Genomic DNA, 23,126 nt, shown 5'->3' on the forward strand with positions numbered 1-23,126 from the left:
GTTGCAAACGGTGTTGGGTTCTATGGAACCTGTGTTGTTCCCTCTGCATATTCATACACGTTTCCGTTAGAGTCTCACAGGTCAAAGTTTGCCTCCTCTGTAGTGAGATATATTCATCACCCATGGCAGAACTCAATTGATCCATGGGCTCTTCATCAGCAGGGACAATAGGCACTCTTTCAATGACGTGTTCCTCAGCTGGAGGTGCCGGAACAACAACCTCAGCTGGAGGTGCCGGAACAACAACCTCAGCTGGAGGTGCCGGAACAACAACCTCAGCTGGAGGTGCCGGAACATTAACCTCAGTTGGAGGTGACGGAACATTAACCTCAGTTGGAGGTGCCGGAACATTAACCTCAGTTGGAGGTGACGGAACATTAACCTCAGTTGGAGGTGCCGGAACATTAACCTCAGTTGGAGGTGCCGGAACAATAACCTCAGTTTGAGGTGCATGAAAAAAAACAGCAGCTGGACGTGCAGGAAGAGATATCTCAGCTGGAGGTGCAGCCACAGGGATATGAGCTGGAGGTGCAGGGCGATGGATTACAGTTGGTGGAGCCCTTCCAACTGAAGATGATGGTCCAGATGTCGGGATGGACCGATAGTCCCAATGTCCGCTGGTGTGCATCCACTCAGCCTGCTGGTATACTCCTGTAGTTCCCTGATATTGTTGGGGGGGGGGAAATACATCTACCCTTTGGGGCTGGTGGGGCTCCCCCTCCAAGCCATAGGAATATTCCTCCTGCCACGGGTCCTGCCAGGTATCCTCCTCTAATGCAGGTGGCATGATATGTGGATTTTCAATGGACGCAGTCCAAGACATCTCATGCCTGGCATACTCCTGCTCTCTTATCTGTACCGGTGGTTGTGGTGGACATATATTTAGAACCGGTGTTGGGGGATTCATGGGCGTAGGCACCCTGGTGACTGGAGGTTCTGTGAAGGAGTCAAATGATGAGAGTGATTAGTACAGTCACATATCTATCCATGTGGGCATACAATTTACATGCTAGGGCCTATCCACATTCTCATGTCAAACTCTATAACATGCTTGTGCACATTGAGATTTGTGATATGAGGGTTTGGAATATGCTAATTATACATGTATGTGTTTAATACAATAGTTCTGTGTACATGTCAGTGATGGAGAAAATGTGTTCTTTAAGTGACATTATGGTTGTGATGACTATGGTGTCCATTTACTGAAAGGTCTACATGTGGCTTGTGGCCTGTGTTACTCTGAGACATGTTAGTATTTCACTATTCTACCTCATATCATGATTTTCAATGTGTTAAGTAGCATTAAATGGACATGCAAAACATATTTATTATTTCATGATTCAGCTAGACAAGCATGGTATTCTAAATAAATTGTAATTTACTTCCATTAGCTAATATGCTTCATTATCTTGATATTCTTAGCTGATATGCATTTCTTGATAGGCTCAGAAGCTGCTGATTGGTGGCTGTACATCAATGCCTCGTGTGATTGCCTCACCCATGTGCATTGATATTTAATAAACTAAGATTTTCAAAATAAAAATTAAATATAGATAATGGAAGTAAATTTGGATGTTGTTGTTTAAAACTATATTATATCTGAATAATGAAAAAATATCTTTGTGTTTCATGTCCCTTTAATGTTAAATATCATTGTATATTTAGTTGTTAGTAATCAAAATACCATGATCCTCATTGTGTACATGAATGTGTAACAATATAGGATGTTATAACTCAAATACATATTATACTAGTGTGTGGGATGTTACTCACCAGCATGCTGTGCTGATGTTGCAGTCCCTGAGTCACGAGCCCCTGGAAGTCCACGGACTGCTGTGAGGCTCAGGGACCGACGAATGAGCTCCTGCCACTCATTGTATTCGGCCTCATAGTGAGGCCCACCTCCTGTTGCCCTCTGGGAGATTGCTTCCTGGCCCATCCTCTCCTTGACTCTCCTCTTGCAATCATTCCATCTCTTCTTAAGCCCGTCAACATTCCTCCTCTGTTGGGACACTCCATTGACGGCATCCACCACCTTCTGCCAAGCATCCTTACGCCTCCGGGCAACTCCTTTGCCCTTCTCTTGTCCAAAGAGGGCATTATGGTTCTCCAGGACAGCCTGGACGAGAGCGAGGTTTTCGGCAAAACTGAAATTGGGACACCTCATACGCTCCTCGTCCTGGGCTGCCTGGCTCCCTCCCTGGGATGTCCCTGGTGTGGGTTCCTCCCTATCCTCTCCCTCCTCCCCCCTTCTATCCCCATGTGCACCCTCTATCCCTCTTCTCAGTGTGCCTGGCCTTTGGGCAACCCCACTCCCATCCTCCCTTCTGGCTCTCCCTCTCCCCACTCCGCTCACTCCCTGACGGGGACCCTGCTGCTCCTCCTGTACATAATCCTCTCCCTGCGACTCCCCTTCCCTCCTCCCCCCAGCCCTATCTCTCCCTGACATCCTCACACTACACACACTCACACACTCACACTCACTCCCACTTCAATCACACACAATCACAACCAGAAACTCAGCCTTTCAAACTGTAAAAGATAAATAAAGAGTGTTGGGTGTTATAAAAAAAAAGTGTTGTGTATTTTGTATATGTGTGTATGCAAAATGTGTGCAATATGAAAAAAAGTGTAAGTAAATGTACTGGCTTAACAATCCAACCAACAATCCGACCTAACTAACTTGATGATGCTCCTTTCTCACTACTCTTACCACTAATCTCTATACTCGCTGTAGTGTGCTGTAGCTCCAAGAACCAACCAAACACACTAAAGAAATTGCGGCTGCGCAGGGGTTTAAGTATGATTTTTGAATCTCGTCATTACGTGGCGCATCTCTTAGAACTGGCGTAATTTTTTACGAGTCGTAGGCTAATTTGCATAAAACTACACTTTATTGAGACTTTACGTGAACAAAAAACAGGCGCAAGTACTTGCGACGACTAAAAGGTGTATTTGCGCACATTTTGCCTGCTCGTCGGTTTTTCAGACTTACGCCAGTTTAGCATCTGACGGCGGTGAATATTGGATAGCTCGAGTTGCGAGCTGAAACTGCGGGCGACGCGGGTTACCTCGCTTGCGCCGAAAACTACGACCTATATCGGATCGCGCCCCAAAGGTCTGGATTCAAATGAAAAATTGCAAGGGGAGCACTCACTTGTTGTAAAACGTCACTTTTATTTCACCAATTTAAAAACTGCTTACACAACAGTCCATAAAACAAGCATCATAGAAGCCCAATCAATACAGATAGCAGCTATCTGCATCGATTGGGCTTCTACGAAGCTTGTTTTATGGACTGTTGTGTAAGCAGTTTTTATTTTGGCAAAATAAGTGACGTTTTACAACAAGTGAGTGCTCCCTTTGCAGTTTTTCATTTGAATACAATACCCATAAGGCCACAAGGTGCACCGGAAGTTCGGCAGCACTGCGCATGTGTGATATTGCCGATAAGCACCCGAATATAGGCCGCGGCCCGCATATAGGCCACACTGCAAATTTAAAGGTACAAATCAAGGGAAAAAAGTGCGGCCTATATGCAGAACAATACGGTATATATATATATATATATATATATATATACATATATATATATATACTGTATATATAAATGTATATAAAATAGTATGTTTGTATATATACATATATGTATATATATATATATATATATATATATATATACACTCTATGGAGTAGATTTAACAAGCAGCGGATGCTGCTTTCTACGCCCAAAGTTTCCGGCTCGCTGGAAACATAAATTAGGAAGCAGTGGTCGTAAGGTGCTTAGGAGGCAGTGGTTAGGTGGTGGACTGCAATCATCCTGACCCGATACGATCGGGATGATTGACACCCCTTGCTAGCGATTGGCCGCTAATGTGCAGGGGGCGGCATTGCACAAGCATTTCACAAGAAATGCTTGTGCAATGTTAAATGGTGACAGCATATATATATATATATATATATATATATACTATATATATATATATATAGGGCCAGATTGCAAGTGGAGGGCTAAATATCGCTTTCAATGAAGCAATATTTGTGCTCCACTGTGTAGTACCAGCTTGTACTAATGTGCATTGGTATTACAAGTAAACAGCGATGCTGGGAAGCATTGCACTCACAAAAGCGCACGTCCATAGCTGTCAGAAACGTAATCAGAACTAAAGCATAGCGAAGGGCGACAGTTTAGCAGGCGTGCAATAATTTGGCGCTCCACTTGTAATCTAGCCCATGGTGTATATATAGAGTGCATATATATAAATATATATATATGTGTGTATACTAACCTGTTGGCACCCTAGCAGATGGACATAGAGTGTGCTTTATCCAGGAGTCTATGTATGTATACATATATATATATATTTATTACTTCTTATCTATAAATAAATACAGGTTCAAAATTCAGTAACAAATGTTTGCTTACTTCAGAACCAGTTTTGCACGGTGTAATAAAACGAAATGGCTTCCCATCTGAGATGGTAAGAAAATATTCTCAAATGCTTGGGACATCTATATTTAGATACTACAAATATAAGATATATTGGGCATTATAAGTGATGGGCAAATTAATTATTCCGCTTGAGCGCTAATTGCGCTAGAAGCAAGATTTTTTCGCTTGTCGGGTTGCATTCATATTATGAGTTGAAAGTAAACTGTTTTTGCTCTTGGACTAACCCGATTAGCGCAAAAAGCCGAAGTCTATCGAGAAAAAAGTGGAAAAAAACACCCCACTCTCGGGCAAACCCAATTGCATATTCTTATGTGCGCTAACCTGACATAAAATATTAATATTTCACATTCCAATGTTCTTTATTAAGGTATATATTTCGAAATACATAAAACCTATTCTGCTATGTGCAGAACATTGGAATGTGAAATATGTACATTAAATACAGACTGCCCCCTTATTTCAGTTATTTTGGCAAACTTGCATTTTAGCCAATCAGTGCCCTCTCATAAGTAACTCCACAGGCATGAGCACAATGTTTTCTATATGGCACACATGAAGTAATGCCCTCTAGCCATGAAAAACTGTCAAATGACTTGAAATAAATGGCAGCCTTTAAGGGCTTAGAAATTAGCATATGAGCCTGTCTAGGCTTAGCTTTCAACTAAGAATACCAAGTGATATGGAAAGTTGTTTAAAATTGCATGCCCAATCTGAATCATAAAAGTTTAATTTTGACTAGGCTGACCCTTTAACTGCAAAGGGCTCCAATGTATTTTTATATATATATATATATATATATATATATATATATATATATATATATATATATATATGTCTAGAAATGTATACATATGTATTTATGTGTTTATATGTGTATATATGTCTGTAAATACACAGATACACATATAAATATGTAAATACATATCTATATATATATATATATATATATATATATATATATATACACAGTATATACACATACATACATATATCTCTATGTTAAATCCCTTTGCCAGCTTTTTTTTTCTTCTTACACCTGAGATCTCATATCTTTAAGCCTTTTTAACATTTTTGTACAATAATGTATTAAATACATTTTATTAGTGTTATTATGAGTGTAACTGTTCTTTGTAATGTATTTTTGATGTCTTTGTGACACTTTTTAGTTTTGCAAAACAATCAACCAGAGCTCAGAAGTCACGGTAATCATTCTAGCGTAAATCGTGATTGCGCACAAGCAATCACATTTAATTTCAACTGTAATACGAGCGATAAGCCTAACGCACGCAAACACCCGCGATAAACCCCTTATCGCACGGGTGCAAACTCTTGTGTACTACTCGTAATCTGGTCCATTATGTTTTAATGTGATATTTTTCAATTTATGTTGGTTAAAATTTCATGTCTCTAATTACTTTTTTTTGTTATTTTTTCTAAGCTAACTGGTTATATAGCTGTAGATGGTTGTTAAACATTATTTTGATCTTCCACTGCATTGAAACATACTTCATTATTAATTATATATATTGTTTTCTAGTCCTTTATTACAGAAATAATAATAATAATAATAATAATAAAAAAAAACACTTAAAACACAGAACAAAAAGAAAACGCAATCAAAAAAAAAAAAAAAAAAAGAATCTTTTAAGTGCACAATTTGTAGAGTTTAGCCGGAAACATAAATATTCTGATTAAGTGGCAGAGAATACAAATCTTTATATAACACAAGCCGGCAGCTGGAACGCTGTCCTCTATACTAATTGCATTGCTGCGCTGTGAGAAGTGACGCTGTCCCTGTCTCCCTCTGATCTCCCACGGCCCCATTCATGTCTGTAATTACGCAGAGAAGAGAAACTAACACACTTGTAATTAAATGATGCGAGGCGCACAATGAAACAGTCTTTGTAAGGGGAGAATCAAAGCAGGAAAGATTATGAGGGAGGGAATGAAGCAAGGGACCCTCAGAATAAATATATTAGCAAGCGCCCCTTTGAAAAACAAAAACAAAACAAACAAAAAAATGGTAGATTTGTGGATCCATCCAACTGCAGAAATGAGAGATTCCAAGTTCACTAATTTGTGTTATTATTTTACCACTAGATTGTAAGCTTCTTCGAGTATACCATCATATCTCCGGGCTATATAAAGCCCCCACTCCACACAAATTATTGTCTAAAGTAATTATTATTGTCTAAAGTAACGAGATATGATTTCACTCCCTATAGGGTGTATGTCAGATGGTTTGAAAGTATTATTTTATTTTAAACTGTTATTCCAAGGGCTATCTCTTTTTATATGTTTCATGTGTTTTCATTTAAGCAGTGATTTTTGTGAGACGACTATACTAGTACTATATGTATCTTGGTGCTATTTCTATATATTTTTCTATATATTTTTACAATTGCAAGTGGAGTGCAAAAATATTAGCGCTATTGTGCTCTAATACCCTTTAAGTTAAATTAATAGTGCTTTTATTTTTGAGCTCATATTACAAGTTTAGCGTAATATATTAGCGCTTGAGCGACTGCGTAGGGAGTACTAACATCTGGATGTCGGATAGCATTGGTGCACTGATTCCCTCACATAACAGGCTTCTATGGGGTCACACTGAAAAACTAATTGTGGATTCCTGCACTAAACATTTACACTATGCTTTTCTATTGATATATATATATATATATATATATATATATATATATATATATATATACATACGTATATATATATATATATATATATATATATATATATAAGTGCAGACACAAGTACAGACACACACAAATACAGTATATATATATATATATATATATATATATATATATATATATATATATATATATATATATATATATATTTAAATACCTTCTTAAATCTTTCACAGTTCAACACAGTTCAATAAAAAAAAAAATAACTATGGGGCCAATTCTCTAAAGTTCCCCATCTCTCTAAATGATCGCCAGCCCTTCTATTTTCGTGGTGGAATTCTACAGAGCCACTTTTTACCCTGAAAAACAGGGTGTCTCGCTTAGGGGGCATGTACTATAATTTCATATGAGGAGATGCATACATTACTAAAATGGGATAGGAATCTTTTAGCTACAACATTTTTATTTTTTGTGATGTTGAGCAGCATTACTGGGTGAATACGAAGTACCACACAAGTAGAGTCTCTGTTGAACTTCTGAAGTAGAAGTTGAGGATGAGAAAAATTATTTAGGATATGAAAGGGATAGAACTGTAAAAATCTGAATGGAAACTATCTCATAAATATCTTTATGTAAATAAGGAGGATTTATTAACTCAGAATGTTTGCAGGAACCACATCTTATTATAGAGGGACTTTAAGCATCTAATAAGGATGCGTGTCCACATCTGTCATATATACGCACAGTCACTTTTTCCTCCTAAATTCATGGAAGTTTACTCGGAAAACCTGTGAGATTGTGGATGAATCCCACAAGCTCACTTAGTGGCCGATTTATTAAGGGTCGAATGGCCCCTAATGCTGCTGTTTCTGTGCGAGCCTTCAGGCTCGACGTAAACAGAAGTTAAGAAGCAGCGGTTTTTAAACCGCTGCTCCTTAACTCGTGTGCCACCTCTGTGGCGGCGTACAGCAATCAGCTCGATCACATACGATCGCATTGATTGACACCCCCTGCTTGTGGCCGATTGGCCGCGAATCTGCAGGGGACGGCAATGCACAAGTAGTTCCCCAGAACTGCTTATGCAGTGATACAGCGGATCAAGTCCATCCGCACAATGGTAAATCTACCCCAATGAATCAAAGTGTGAAGTGAACTCAGCAGGGATAATAAGGGTGACTGATTGTTCTTTTTTTCTTAAAGGGATACTAAACAGTGCTTCTTTAGTAAAAAAAATAAATGTTAAATCAAAGTCAAAATAAAAAGAATCAGATTGTGTAGCTGATCTCAACTTAAAAAATAGCGTGGCTACATTAGCGCCTGTATTAAAAGTTGAAAGTTATCAAGTTATCAAGTGAAAGACCCAGGCACGCTAACGTCAGGACTTCAAATATAGTGACTGCGCTAACTTCCTCTTCCATAGACGTCTATGGGAAGCGCTAAAAAAACCAAACTATTAGTTATCATTCGCATTCTAACCCGACACAGTGCTAGATTAATTACAATAAAGCTGAAAGATTCATTAGGAATACTTTAATTTCATAAGTTCTTGACATAGAAGAAAATTTTATTTTTATTTCTAAATATGTATTATATATATATTTCTATATATATTTGAATACTTTTGTAAGATATATAAAATAACTTTATATCTATATGAATATATACATGAATATATACATATACGTATATATATATACACACACACATATATATATATATTCGGTATATATTTACAGGCATACCTCATTTTATTGCGCTTCATTTAATTGCGCTTCAGAGATATTGCTGTTTTAGAAAAATGAGGGCTTCTGGCAACCCTGTGTCGAGCGCACCATTTCTCCAACATATATACATATAAATTCTGATGAATACACACACACATATATATATATACACACCACCAGCAAAACGATTATGACTCATTGATAACTCAGATGATGGTTAGTATTTTTTAGCAAGAAAGTATTTTTTAATTAAGGTACATACACTGTTGTTTTTTAGACATAGAGGCCTATTTATGAAATGTCTGTCGGACCTGATCCGACAGTGCGGATCAGGTCCGACAGACATCGCTGAATGCGGAGAGCAATACGCTCTCCGTATTCAGCATTGCACCAGCAGCTCACAAGAGCTGCTGGTGCAACGCCGCCCCCTGCAGACTTGCGGCCAATGGGCCGCCAGCAGGGAGGTGTCAATCAACTCGATCATACTTGATTGGGTTGAATTCCGGTGATTCCTGTTCGCCTCATCAGAGCAGGCGGACAGGGTTATGGAGCAGCGGTCTTTAGACTGGTGTTTCTGGAGAGTCTGAAGGCTCACAAGAAACACGGGCCCTCAAGCTCCGTATGGAGCTTGATAGATAGGCCCCATAATGTTATTGCACATTTAAATGGACAGTATACACCAATTTTCACATAACTGCATGTATAGACACTACTATAAAGAATAATATGCACAGCTACTGATATAAAAATCCAGTATACAACCATTTAAAAACTTACTTAGAAGCTCCTAGTTTAGTTAAAAAGGTAGCTAGAACACCCACTTTAAGTGGGAAATAACAGACACTCTTTACCCAAACAGGAGAAAGCTGGAGTAGGTATACATCAGTATTCTCCTTATTTAGGAGTCTGAAAATCAGCACAATGTTATTTAAAAATAAGCAAAACTATACATTTAGAAAAAAACAAAAAACCTGTATGGGCTATATAAATGGATCATCTACAAAACATTTATGCAAAGAAAAATTGAGTGTATAATGTCCCTTTAATAGACTACAATACAGTACACATATAACTATTATATGCATTGGGGGGAAAATTGTGTGACTAACTAGAACTGAACCTGCAATATCTCTAAGGTATGCCGGTATATATTAAAATAAAAAATAAAAAAATATATGTGAAGAATAGGAATTTAAAGTATTTATATTCAAAACACATTAAAAATGAATAAAAATGATATTGCAAGTATTTCACTGGGAAGGGTTCAAAAGTGTGTGTATATATATATATATATACATATAAATGTGTATATGTGTGTTTATATATGTATGTATGTATATATGTATGTATATAGGTATGTATATATGTATGTATATAGGTATGTATATATGTATGTATACATTTTTACACCTGTAAACACATAAATATGCATGTATACCCATATGGACATGTATACATAAACAAATATCATCACACCATCACACACACACACACACACACACACATATGTATATATATATATATATATATATATATATATACATACATACATACATACATATTGTACATTGGGGCCCTTTACAGTCAAACACCTTGACATACAAACCATATCCCTTTTTAATCCTTTTATTCAATATTAAATTAATATTTTAATACAAAAGTTTATATATGAGTGTAATAGTTTAATTTAATACGTTTTGTGCAACTTTTTATTTAACCCTTACACTTTAATTCAGTTTTCAAGTTGAACTAAATATTCTAGTGCAGTTTCGGCTTTTGCTTTAGCGCAAACTATAACTTTCAACTTTTAATACCACCACTATTTAGCACAGTCACAATATCCATTAAAAGTATAGGTTGCATAGAGCGATGTTGGGCTACCCGTGCTATCATTAGCAAGACACTTGTAATCTTGCCCTTAGTGCCACACATTTTATAAAACTGTTTAACACATTAAAATAAGGAAGATACCCCCTTTACTAAAATAAAAGGATATCAATACAAAAACTATACAACAGCAAAAGTCCCCTGCGTAACATGGGCAAGAAACTGAGTGGAGCTAGTGCACTTGTCTCCTAGCAACCTAAAGGAGTTTCTCCTCTTCTGCCTTTCTTGTGGGGCTGTGACAGGAAATAATATACTCTGCACAAATTAAGGTTTCCGGAAAAAGATATTTAAAATGATAAATAATACATATAATTTTTTATATCCTTTTAATGCAAACAAAATTAGTAAAAGTAAAGGAATAGCAACTGCACATAGATTAGTTACTGTTAATTTATTTTTTAAATAAAAACCGAGGTATACATCTTTTTTTTTTTCTCACATGTCTCTAAGTTTTAATTTTTTTAAAATATATATATTTTTTTTTTTACTATATATAGCTAAACAAATTAGTTTAGTTAGAAAACTGTTTACAATTTATGAATATGATTTCTGTGAGCTTTTTAGAAGTAAAGGATTTAAGGTAAGCCAGTATTATGCTTATGAGTTCCATGATATAGTAAATAGCTGTTCATGAGGTTTTTCTTAACCAGCATTGCAGGTTATGGCCTCTATTTATCAAGCTGTCAACCGCAAATACGCTGGAATTCTGCAGAAGTCTTCATCCTATCCGGGCAGAAGAGGACATCCAGACCAGCAGAAGTCTTCATCCAGGCGGCATCTTCTATCTTCTTCCATCCGGAGCGGAGCGGGTCCATCTTCAATCCATCCGACGCGGAGCATCCTCTTCCATCGACGTCCTAACACTGAATGAAGGTTCCTTTAAATGACGTCATCCAAGATGGCGTCCCTTGAATTCCGATTGGCTGATAGGATTCTATCAGCCAATCGGAATTTAGGTAGGAAAAATCCTATTGGCTGATGCAATCAGCCAATAGGATTAAGCTCGCATTCTATTGGCTGATTCAGCCAATAGGATTTTTCCTACCTTAATTCCGATTGGCTGATAGAATCCTATCGGCCAATCGGAATTCAAGGGACGCCATCTTGGATGACGTCATTTAAAGGAACCTTCATTCAGTGTAAGGACGTCGATGGAAGAGGATGCTCTGCGTCGGATGGATTGAAGATGGACCCGCTCCGCTCCGGATGGAAGAAGATAGAAGATGCCGCCTGGATCAAGACTTCTGCTGGTCTGGATGTCCTCTTCTGCACGGATAGGATCAAGACTTTTGCCGGTCTGGAGGTCCACTTGTGCCCGGCTGGGTGAAGACGGCTCAAGGTAGGGTGATCTTCAGGGGGTTAGTGTTAGGTTTTTTTAAGGGGGGTTTGGGTGGGTTTTAGAGTAGCGTTGGGTGTGTGGGTGGTAGGTTTTAATGTTGGGGGGGGTTTATTTCTTTTTTTACAGGTAAAAGAGCTGATTACTTTGGGGCAATGCCTCGCAAAAGGCCCTTTTAAGGGCTATTTGTAATTTAGTATAGGGTAGGGAATTTTATTATTTTGGGGGGCTTTTTTATTTTATTAGGGGGCTTAGATTAGGTGTAATTAGTTTAAAATTCTTGTAATTTTTTTATTTTCTGTAATTTAGTGCTTTTTTGTACTTTAGTTAATTTTATTTAATTGTAATTAGTTTTATTTAATTGTAGTTAATTTATGTAATTAATTTAATGATAGTGTAGTGTTAGGTGTAATTATAACTTAGGTTAGGTTTTATTTTACAGGTAATTTTGCATTTATTTTAGCTAGGTAGGTAAGGTATTAAATAGTTAATAACTATTTAATAACTATTGTACCTAGTTAAAATAAATACAAAGTTGCCTGTAAAATAAAAATAAATCCTAAAATAGCTACAATGTAATTATTAATTATATTGTAGCTATCTTAGGGTTTATTTTATAGGTAAGTATTTAGTTTTAAATATGAATAATTTAGTTAATAATAGTAATATTTATTTAGATTTATTTTAATTATCTTTAAATTAGGGGGTGTTAGGGTTAGGGTTAGACTTAGGTTTAGGGGTTAATTACTTTATTATAGTGTCAGCAGTGTAGGGGGGGCAGGATAGGGGTTAATATGTATAATGTAGGTGACGGTGGGCTCCGGGTGCGGCGGTTTAGGGGTTAAACAATTTGTATAGTTGCGGCAGGATAGGGGTTAATAACCTTATGTAGGTGGCGGCGGTATAGGGGGCGGCAGATTAGGGGTTAATAGGTATAATGTAGGTGGCGGCGGGGTCCGGGAGCGGTGGTTTAGGGGTTAATATATTTATTATAGTTGCGGCGGGGTCCGGGAGCGGCGGTTTAGGGGTTAATAACTTTATTTAGTTGCGGGGGGCTCCAGGAGCGGCGGTATAGGGGTAAAACAGTATAGTATAGTGTGGGTGCTTAGTGACAGGGTAGCAAGAAAGCTGCGAATAAGCCGAAGAGCAGCGAGATCAATGACTGTTAGTTAACAACAGTCCGCTGCTCATCGCTCCGTACTTGGTGCGCAGCTTTTTGACAGCTTTCTTGATAAATTTGGTGAACGTATTCATGTCTGCGGCGGCGATGTTAGGCGAGCTTAGGCGAGCGTATTGGTGCCGGCGAATGCAGGTAAGTAGACAGCTTGATAAATAGAGGCCGCTTTTAAAGCTGTCTAAAATAGCATTGCTGGTGAGTAAAGAAAGTAAAGATATACACTGTGAATCTAATTTGTATATCCTTACCCAGTATGCTATGCTATATATTTTAAAGGGACACTAAACCCAAATGTTTTCTTTAATGATTCAGATAGAGCATGCAATTTTAAGCAACTTTCTAATTTACTACTTTCTTCATTCTCTTGCTATCTTTATTTAAAAAGCAGGAATGTAAAGCTTAAGAACCTGGGTTATGCTTGCTTATTGGTTTGCTAAATGTAGCTACCAATAAGCATACACTATCCAGGGGACTGAACGTAAAATGGGCTGGCTCCTAAGCTTTAAATTCCTGCTTTTAAAATAAAGATAGCAAGAGAATGAAGAAAAATTGATAGTAGGAGTAAATTAGAAAGTTGCTTAAAATTGTATGCTCTATCTGAATCATTAAAGAAAAAATATTGGGTTTAGTATCCCTTTAAAGGGACATAATACTCATATGCTAAATCACTTGAAACTGATGCAGTATAACTGTAAAAAGCTGACAAGAAAATATCACCTGAGCATCTCTATGTAAAAAAGGAAGATATTTTACCTCACAATCTAGTCAGCTCAGCAGAGTAAGTTCTGTGTAAAAAAAATATATCTTAGCTGCTGCCCAACTGCAGGTAAAATTTTTTTTAAAAAAAATGAAGAAATGAACACATAGCAGCCAATCAGCATCAGCAGTGCGGAGATCATGAACTCTTTTACCGTGATCTCATGATATTTCACTTAACTCTTATGAGATTTCATAGTAAACTTCCTTAAACTGAATAGGGAAATAAGATGAGTGTGCACGAAAGCTCACTCCCTTAGCTGTCCCACGACAGACATACTGATTTGCTACTTAGAAGTCCTTTACAATGGGATGTGGCTACTGAGGAATTTTTGAGGTAAAATATCTTTCTTTTTTACATAGAGATGTTCAGGTGATAGTTCCTAGTCATCTTTTTACAGACTCATTGTTTTCACAGCCTGAAATCAACCTCATGCTCATGATGATTCCTTAGTAGATAGCTCAGCTTAGTAAGTTTTAAAATGTTTTTGTTTTTTTTGCAATACAAATGTATTAGTAAAATATTTATTGTGTAAATGTCCTCAACGTTTCATTGATGGGTTTCTTTTGTGGGGAATATATCTACATATGCCCCTTGCACCTGCATTCACACACTGTACCTGATGAGAGAACAGTTTGCATTTTCACTGAGAAATACATGCCAACATCAGCTTTCTGAGAGGGTGCTGTGTCTGAATGAGGATGTACTGGACATATGTACATTTGTTCTGTGCATAGCAAAAAACCTCACTGCGGTAGTGAAACTTTTCAATAAGCAATTTTGCTAATACATACAGAATTCAAAATGCTTATTTTCAAAAAAGTTGTATATCTCTTTAAGGAAGCTATAAAGTAAAACGTGAATCTCATTTACAAACCATTAGCCAGGATTCTTTACTGGAAACACTGTATGCAGAGGATATCTACAGGACAGCAGTCTCCTTGCTTATTTGAATGGGTAACTGTAATGCACTTACTATTTAAAATTTCAGGACCAGGGACAGCTCAACCTAATTTTAAAGAGACAGTAAATTCAAATTAAACACTAGTGATTCAGATAGAGCATGAAACATTTTAAATAACTTTCCTATTTACTTTTAGTATTGTTCTCTTGCTTTTCTTTTTTTGAAGAGTAAACCTAGGTAGTCTCAGGAGCAGCAATGCACTATTGGGAGCTAGCAGAACACACAAGGTAGGCCAATAACAAGAGGTATATGTGTGTAGCTACCAATCACCAGCTAGTTCTCAGTGATGCATTGTTACTCTTGAGCCTACCTAGGTATGCTTTTCAACATATTATATCAGGAGAAAAAAAAGCAAATTTGAAAATAAAAGTTAAAGGACCAGTCAATACAGTAGATTTGCATAATCAACAAATGCACGATAAGAAGACAATGCAATAGCACTTAGTCTGAACTTCAAATGAGTAGTAGATTTAACACTCCCCCTGTATCATGTGACAGTCATCAGCCAATCACAAATGCATATATGTATATGCTGTGAATTCTTGCACATGCTCAGTAGAAGTAAAAAGTGTAAATATAAAAAAAAACTGAACATTTTGTTAATGGGAGTAAACTGGAAAGTTGTTTAAAATTGCATGCTCTATCAGAATCATGAAGTTTAATTTTAACTTGAAAGTTTTTTAAAATGGCATTTACTGTCTAAATCATAAAAGTTAAATTTTTACTTTACTGTCCCTTTAATTAATGATTGATTGATGTCAGTAATAGCCTCCTGCTCTCTATCTTTAGCAGACTGAACAGAATTTTTTTTAAAAATCCTAAAAGTAGTGCAATACTTGAATAAACATATATATCATTTGAATAGAAAATATAACCTTCAAAATGTTTAAAAGTAACACATATATTTGCATGTAATAAACATTATTTGCATGTAATAAAACACAAATTGATACATATATTTTTGACAGTACTGATCAGTCTTAATATGTCATAATTATTGAGGGTATTAAGGCATTACAGACACAGACAAACATAGACAGAAAGATAGATAGATAGATAGATAGATAGATAGATAGATGATAATGAGAAAGATAGATGATAGATAGATAGAAGATAGATAGATAGATAATAAATAGATAGATAGATAAATAGATAGATAGATAGATAGATAGATAGATAGTACCCAGCTAATCTGATTCCTTATTTAAATTTTTAAAGGGACATTAAAAACTTTGAAATGGTTATATAAAATGATAAATCACATATATATAAAAAAAACTCTGCAATATACTTTAATTACTTATTTCGTCCCCATTTCTTGTAATCTCCTTCTGAAATTGTGAGCTTTTCAGTTCCTGTTAGAAATGGAAGTGTAGAACACACTTATGTTCCACACATACATTGGCTGCACACTCTAGTGACCTATTTATAACTGTCCCTAATTGGCCACAGCAGAGAAGGTAACCTAAGTTACAGGGTGACAAAGGGTGTATAACCTGAAACGTTAATGTTGCATTTGTACCTTTGAATCCTCCCCTAAAATAAAGAATAATTTGGAAGCTTATGCTGTGGACACAATCGACTAGATTACGAGTTGTGCTTTAGGGTAAAAAAACAGCATTAAGAGGTCCTAACGTTGCTTTTTTACGCCCACTGCTATTACGAGTCTTGAAGGTTTAGGGTCACCACACACTTTTTTGGCCTTACCGCAAAACAACTTACGTAAATTTCGTAAAGTCTATTTTCAATGGGAATTCCATAGCGCTGATATTACGAGTCTGTCCTGGGAGGCCAAAAAGTGAGTGGTACACTTTACTCCGTCAAGAGTCCTAACGCATTTAAAAGTCAGTAGTTAAGAGTTTTATGGTGCAACTCTGTAGCATAAAACTCATAACTAAAAGTACACTAACACCCATAAACTACCTATTAACCCCTAAACAGAGGCCCTCCCGCATCACAAACACTAAAATACATTTTTTAACCCCTAATATGCTGCTCCGGATACTAAATGTATTAACCCCTAAACCTAAGTCTAACCCTAACCCTAACACCCCCTAACTTAAATATAATTTAAATAAATCTAAATAAAAATAAATATTATTACTAAATAATTCCTATTTAAAACTAAATACTTACCTATAAAATAAACCCTAAGCTAGCTACAATTTAACTAAGAGTTACATTGTATCTAACTTAGGGTTTATTTTTATTTTACAGGCAAGTTTGTATTTATTTTAACTAGGTAGAATAATTATTAAATAAAAAAACCCACTAAATTACAGAAAATAATAAACAAATTACAGATATTTAAACTAATTACACCTAATCTAATAGCCCTATCAAAATAAAAAAAGCCCCCGAAATAAAAAAAAACCTAGCCTAAACTAAACAACCAACCCCCCAAATAAAATACTATGTAAAAAAAACCTAAGCTCCCCATTGCCCTGAAAATGGCATTTGGATGGTCATTGCCCTTAAAAGGGCAGTTAGCACTTTTGCTGCCCAAACCCTAATCTAAAAAATAAAACCCACCCAATACACCCTTAAAAAAACCTAACACTAACCCCCTGAAGATTGACTTACTGTTCTGAAGACCGGACATCCATCCCCAAGGAAGCATCAGAAGTCTTCATCCAACCGGGCCGAAGTCCTCAATGAAGCCGGGAGAAGTCTTCATCCAAGCCGGGCGAAGTGGTCCTATAGATGGGCAGAAGTCTTCATCCAGATGGCATCTTCTATCTTCATCCATCCAACACGGAGCGGCTCCATCTACAAGACATCCGGTGCGGAGCATCCTCTTCAAACGACGGCTTCTTACTGAATGACTGTTCCTTTAAGTGACGTCATCCAAGATGGCATCCCTTAGATTCCGATTGGCTGATACAATTCCATAAGCCAATCGGATTTAAGGTAGAAAAAAATCCTGATTGGAACAGCCAATAGAATGCAAGCTCAATCCTATTGGTTGATTGGATCAGCCAATAGGATTGAACTTCAATCCTATTGACTGATTGCATCAGCCAATAGGATTTTTTCTACCTTAATTCCGATTGGCTGATAGAATTCTATCAGCCAATCGGAATCTAAGGGACGCCATCTTGGGTGAGTTTTATTTTTTAGATTAGAGTTTGGGCCACAAAAGAGCTAACTGCCCTTTTAAGGGCAATGCCCATCCAAATGCCCTTTTCAGGGCAATGTGGAGCATAGGTTTTTTTAGATAGTATTTTATTTGGGGGGTTGGTTGTGTGGGTGGTGGGTTTTACTGTTGGGGGGTTGTTTGTAATTTTTTTTACAGGTAAAAGAGCTGATTACTTTGGGGCAATGCCCCGCAAAAGGCCCTTTTAAGGGCTATTGGTAGTTTAGTTTAGGCTAGGGTTTTTTTTATTTGGGGGGGGGGGCTTTTTTTATTTTGATAGGGCTATTAGATTAGGTGTAATTAGTTTAAATATCTGTAATTTGTTTATTATTTTCTGTAATTTAGTGTTTGTTTTTTTTGTACTTTAGCTAATTTAATTTAGGTAATTGTATTTAATTTAGTTAATTTATTTAATTATAGTGTAGTGTTATTGTAACTTAGGTTAGGTTTTCTTTTACAGGTACTTTTGTATTTATTTTAGCTAGGTAGTTATTAAATAGTTAATAACTATTTAATAACTATTCTACCTAGTTAAAATAAATACAAACTTGCCTGTAAAATAAAAATAAACCCTAAGCTATATACAATTTAACTATTAGTTATATTGTAGCTATCTTAGGGTTTATTTTATAGGTAAGTATTTAGTTTTAAATAGGAATAATTTAGTTAATTATAGTAATTTTATTTAGATGTATTTAAATTATATTTAAGTTAGGGGGTGTTAGGGTTAGGGTTAGACTTAGGTTTAGGGGTTAATACATTTAGTATAGTGGCAGCGACGTTGGGGGCGGCAGATTAGGGGTTAATAAGTGTAGGTAGGTTGCGGCGACATTGGGGGAGGCAGATTAGGGGTTAATAAATATAATGTAGGTGGCGGCGATGTTGGGGGCAGCAGATTAGGGGTTCATAACTATAATGTAGGTGGTGGCGGTGTCTGGAGCAGCAGATTAGGGGTTAATAAGTATAATGTAGGTGTCGGCGATGTCGGGGGCGGCAGATTAGGGGTGTTTAGACACGGGGTTCATGTTAGGGTGTAGACATAAATATTCTTTCCCCATAGGAATCAATGGGGCTGCGTTACTGAGTTTTACGCTGCTTTTTTGCAGGTGTTAGACTTTTTCTCAGCCGGCTCTCCCCGTTGATTCCTATGGGGAAATCGTGCACGAACACGTACAACCAGCTCACCGCTGACTTAAGCAGCGCTGGTATTAGAGTGCGGTAAGGAGCACAATTTTCATCAACGCTCACGTCTTGCCTTTTAACGCCGGGTTTGTAAAAACCCGTAATACCAGCGCTGTAGGTAAGTGAGGCGGTGAGACAAAACTGCTCGTTAGCACCGCACAGCTCAAAACGAAAACTCTTAATCTAGCCAAATATTTATTGGATTTACATAGGAGCTGGCAGTGAGCTCCTGTCTGCATTTGCATTTGCAGTGCATTGCTCTAAGATATTTGCTGGTATCCTTATATTGAATTGACTAAGTTTACAGCATGGCAGCTCCCATTGTTTTATAGACAATTTTTGTCAATATTTAAACAGCTAATGAAACTATAAAAACTACATCTACATGTTATTCTCAGACTAATCTTTTATTTGAATGTGTCATTTTATCTAGCATTTATTAAGTGTTTCATGTCCCTTTAATAATACAATTCTTCATTTGCAATGTTTCATTTTATAACAATTTCTTTATGTATAACAGAATTTTTGAGGCATTTGTTTAGCACAGCAGAGGAAGACATTGGTTATACAAGCTACTCATAAACCGCACTGCTTCTTTCATCAGGGACTCATCAATGTTCTGAATTATGTAGTCAAACAATTATTCTTGTAACAAATTTAGTAAAACTGCCATGTGCTGAGCATACTAAATGCAATGCTGTTGACACATACAATACTAAATTAGACCTGTTTAACTCACACAATTTCATCTTGTATCATGTATTTAAAATATTTGTTGGCCCTTGGAGTACTACTTGGTAGATGAACCTAAATGTTACAAATGGTTTTTTTTGTGTGTTTGAAAAGCTCAACTATAGTGAATTTTCAGTTTGGTCAGCCAATCACTATACATAGATGTCACACCTAACACCTTTTTCCTCTGGTGCTGCATACTCACACACCACTAAGTAATATTATATTGAGTAGACATTTTTAGACTAGGATTTCTGGCTTAGTGATAGAAAACGTGATGTGAGTATGGTGGCATATGGACAGCAGATAGGGAGACAATGAGTAAACCACTGAACTTGGCTTTTGTGGCAGAATACTGTCATTGCTCAGTTTCAGGCATCCCGTGCTTGGGGTGCAGAAGAAGTGGAAATATTTAATTAATTCATCATTGTAGACTTCATTCATTATCAAGATGATTTTCTGTGCATTGCTCTTAAGGATAAAGAGATTAGTGGGGACTGATTGGCTACCCTCTGGCAATCTTTTGTGTGATTTCTATCCATGCCGGCGAGGTGTTGAATATCAGGCCATGAATGTTTAAGAAAGGGCTAACCATGGCTTTCACCCTTTTTTTAGAGATTTCTCTTAAACCTTGCTGAAGCACAATCCAGAATACTGCTGTAAAAATTAGCGCTTTTGAAGACCTGACGTAAACCACATAACTACATGAAGAATTCCACAACTTCACATCATTGGCTTAGCACACTCTCATCTTAACGCACTAGCAATATCCAACATAAATTTTACTGCACACCCCCATAGAAATCTATAGTGTGAGTTTAGCGCACCAGCACCATCCAAGATGCAGATGTGCGCCCTAGACTATCGGTTGAATAATAAAAATAACTTTGAACTTATAATATGAGCGCACAAATACAAGCACTAATAATTGTGGGTTTCAGTGATGCTAATGCACTATAGCGCTAATATTTTTGCTCTCCACTTGTAATCTAGGCCTAAGAGAGCAGATGAAGAAAAAGAAAATTCTATAAGGGATTAAATGCCCTACATCTCCTGAGTGCCTGCTTGTAACATAATTAAGTAATAACTTAACACTTAACTTAACAGTTGAACTTTAATAACTTTGTCAAATAAAACTCGACACATTAGGTGGGTGAAAGACCTGTGGGTCGTATTTATTAATACCAGCAATGGGAACTGGCAATGACAGGTAATAAAACACGGGTGGCGGCAATCAGGGCCTACATAACTAACTATATAACCCCTTCTAGAAAAATGGCCAGGGGACACTGATGCAGACCACAAGGCGGAGATACTCAATGCAGCTTTGAAATGTAGGGGGTTCTCGGCCCGTCAATAACCAGCCAGAGCACGCCCAAGCTACCGAGCCTGTGGCATCACCCTGACTGGCAATGGCCGTCATTCAAACCTCCTTCCAGCCTGCAGCCGTGATCCTGACCACCCACTCCAAACCAGTAGGTCCAGCCTTGACTTGTCAAACAACATGTCAATAACTGGGGAACTCAAGCTACCGTCCTTGGACTTAAGGAAATAGTTTGAGTAACCCTCTTCCTGCCTCAGACACCTAGTCTCATATAGAGACACTAACATAGAACGATTGCCGCCTTTTATAACAAATATAACAATTGCAAATCATAACAAATGCATAACAGGGATGGGAGGGTGGGGAAAGAGCTTCCAGGGATCCTTCCAGCCTGCAGCCGTGATCCTGACTACCTGCCACGAGAGACAGACCTGCAAATTAAATGGTCCAGACTCCTGCTGCCACCACTATACCCTTAGGAGTAACACCTGCCTGATGTTCTGAAGGAACAGATCTACTCCTGCCAGTTCTAAATGAACCCCATCCTTCCTATATAAACCCTTATAGGCTGCCGAGATGTTCCCATGCTCAATAACAAAACCCTTGAGGTCCCTAACCTGCTTCCTCAGGTCCCTATTTATCTTTTTCCTGACCTGGAGAAGCCGCTTTATGGCACACCCATGTGCTTCCACCTTAATCTTGGGATCACATTCAACCAACCGAGTCGCACACCTGGAAACCAGAGTTGAAACTGCTGCAGATCCGCCTGCATTGCCCGGATTAAATCTAGAGTAGGGATGGCCCCCACATCATTGCCGCCAGCATGTAAGATTAAAATATGGGGTTTTTCCCATCTTCTCGCGGCATCCTGTAACAATGCAGGCAGATCTGCCCAGGACAAACCCCTGCGCCCTAGCCAATGTAACACAGTCCTGGAAAATGGAAATCCCAGCTGCTGTCCTCCTGGCATGGCTGCGGCTCAAATTGCAGCCCAGTGCACGTATGAATGGCTGACGATCCACACCCGAACAGACCTGGACGTATGCCTAAAACAAAGAAACAAGAGTTAGCTTGCACATTTACTGGACCTGACCACAATTTACCATGGCTAACCCCCCTTTTTTTACTCATGCAAGACCAAGTCCCTTAATGCCCCCCTCGTTATCAACCTATACTCTTATGCGTACAGAGGCCTGACATAGGATCTGTACCGATGAGATCTCCAATGCCCCAAAGAGCGAATACGATCAGAGGACCAACCCAGCTCTGCCGCCGTCATCGCTGCCCCTACTCTGAATGAGTGGGGGGCGATACGTGACCCATCGAGACCAGCACGCTGCACTACACGACCTAACACCTTCCTGAACTGGTATCTGGTCAGTGGATAAGAAACCTGGAGGAGCCTCCTGGCCGCACTTCCAGGTATGAAGAAACCAGACATAATGGGGCAACAGGTGACCCCTGGCTGCCCCGGCAGGGAAAGCCAGGCTCCCCAGCCCTCCTGGTCTGTCTTAGACCTGGGGATAAATGAAGCACTGAATCATCTGCCACCCTAACGTGATTCTGCATGATTCCCCCAGATACCACCATTTTGGCATGTGGGACTAGCTGCCCCACTCTCAGCACGCCATAAAACGCCAGCCCAAAGGCCGCCCCGAAGAGCTGAGCCTCAAAAGGCAAAGAACAGATCTCTGGCAGTTCCACCAGCAATTTAACCAGCCAGTCCGATGTAATGGGTTCCCTAGCGTCACGCCTATGCCCACGGGGCTGGGACCTCCATTCGGCCCCAGCCCCGAATTAACTGTTTCA

This window comes from Bombina bombina, chromosome 3 (assembly GCF_027579735.1).
Source record: "Bombina bombina isolate aBomBom1 chromosome 3, aBomBom1.pri, whole genome shotgun sequence".
Taxonomy (NCBI): Eukaryota; Metazoa; Chordata; class Amphibia; order Anura; family Bombinatoridae; genus Bombina; species Bombina bombina.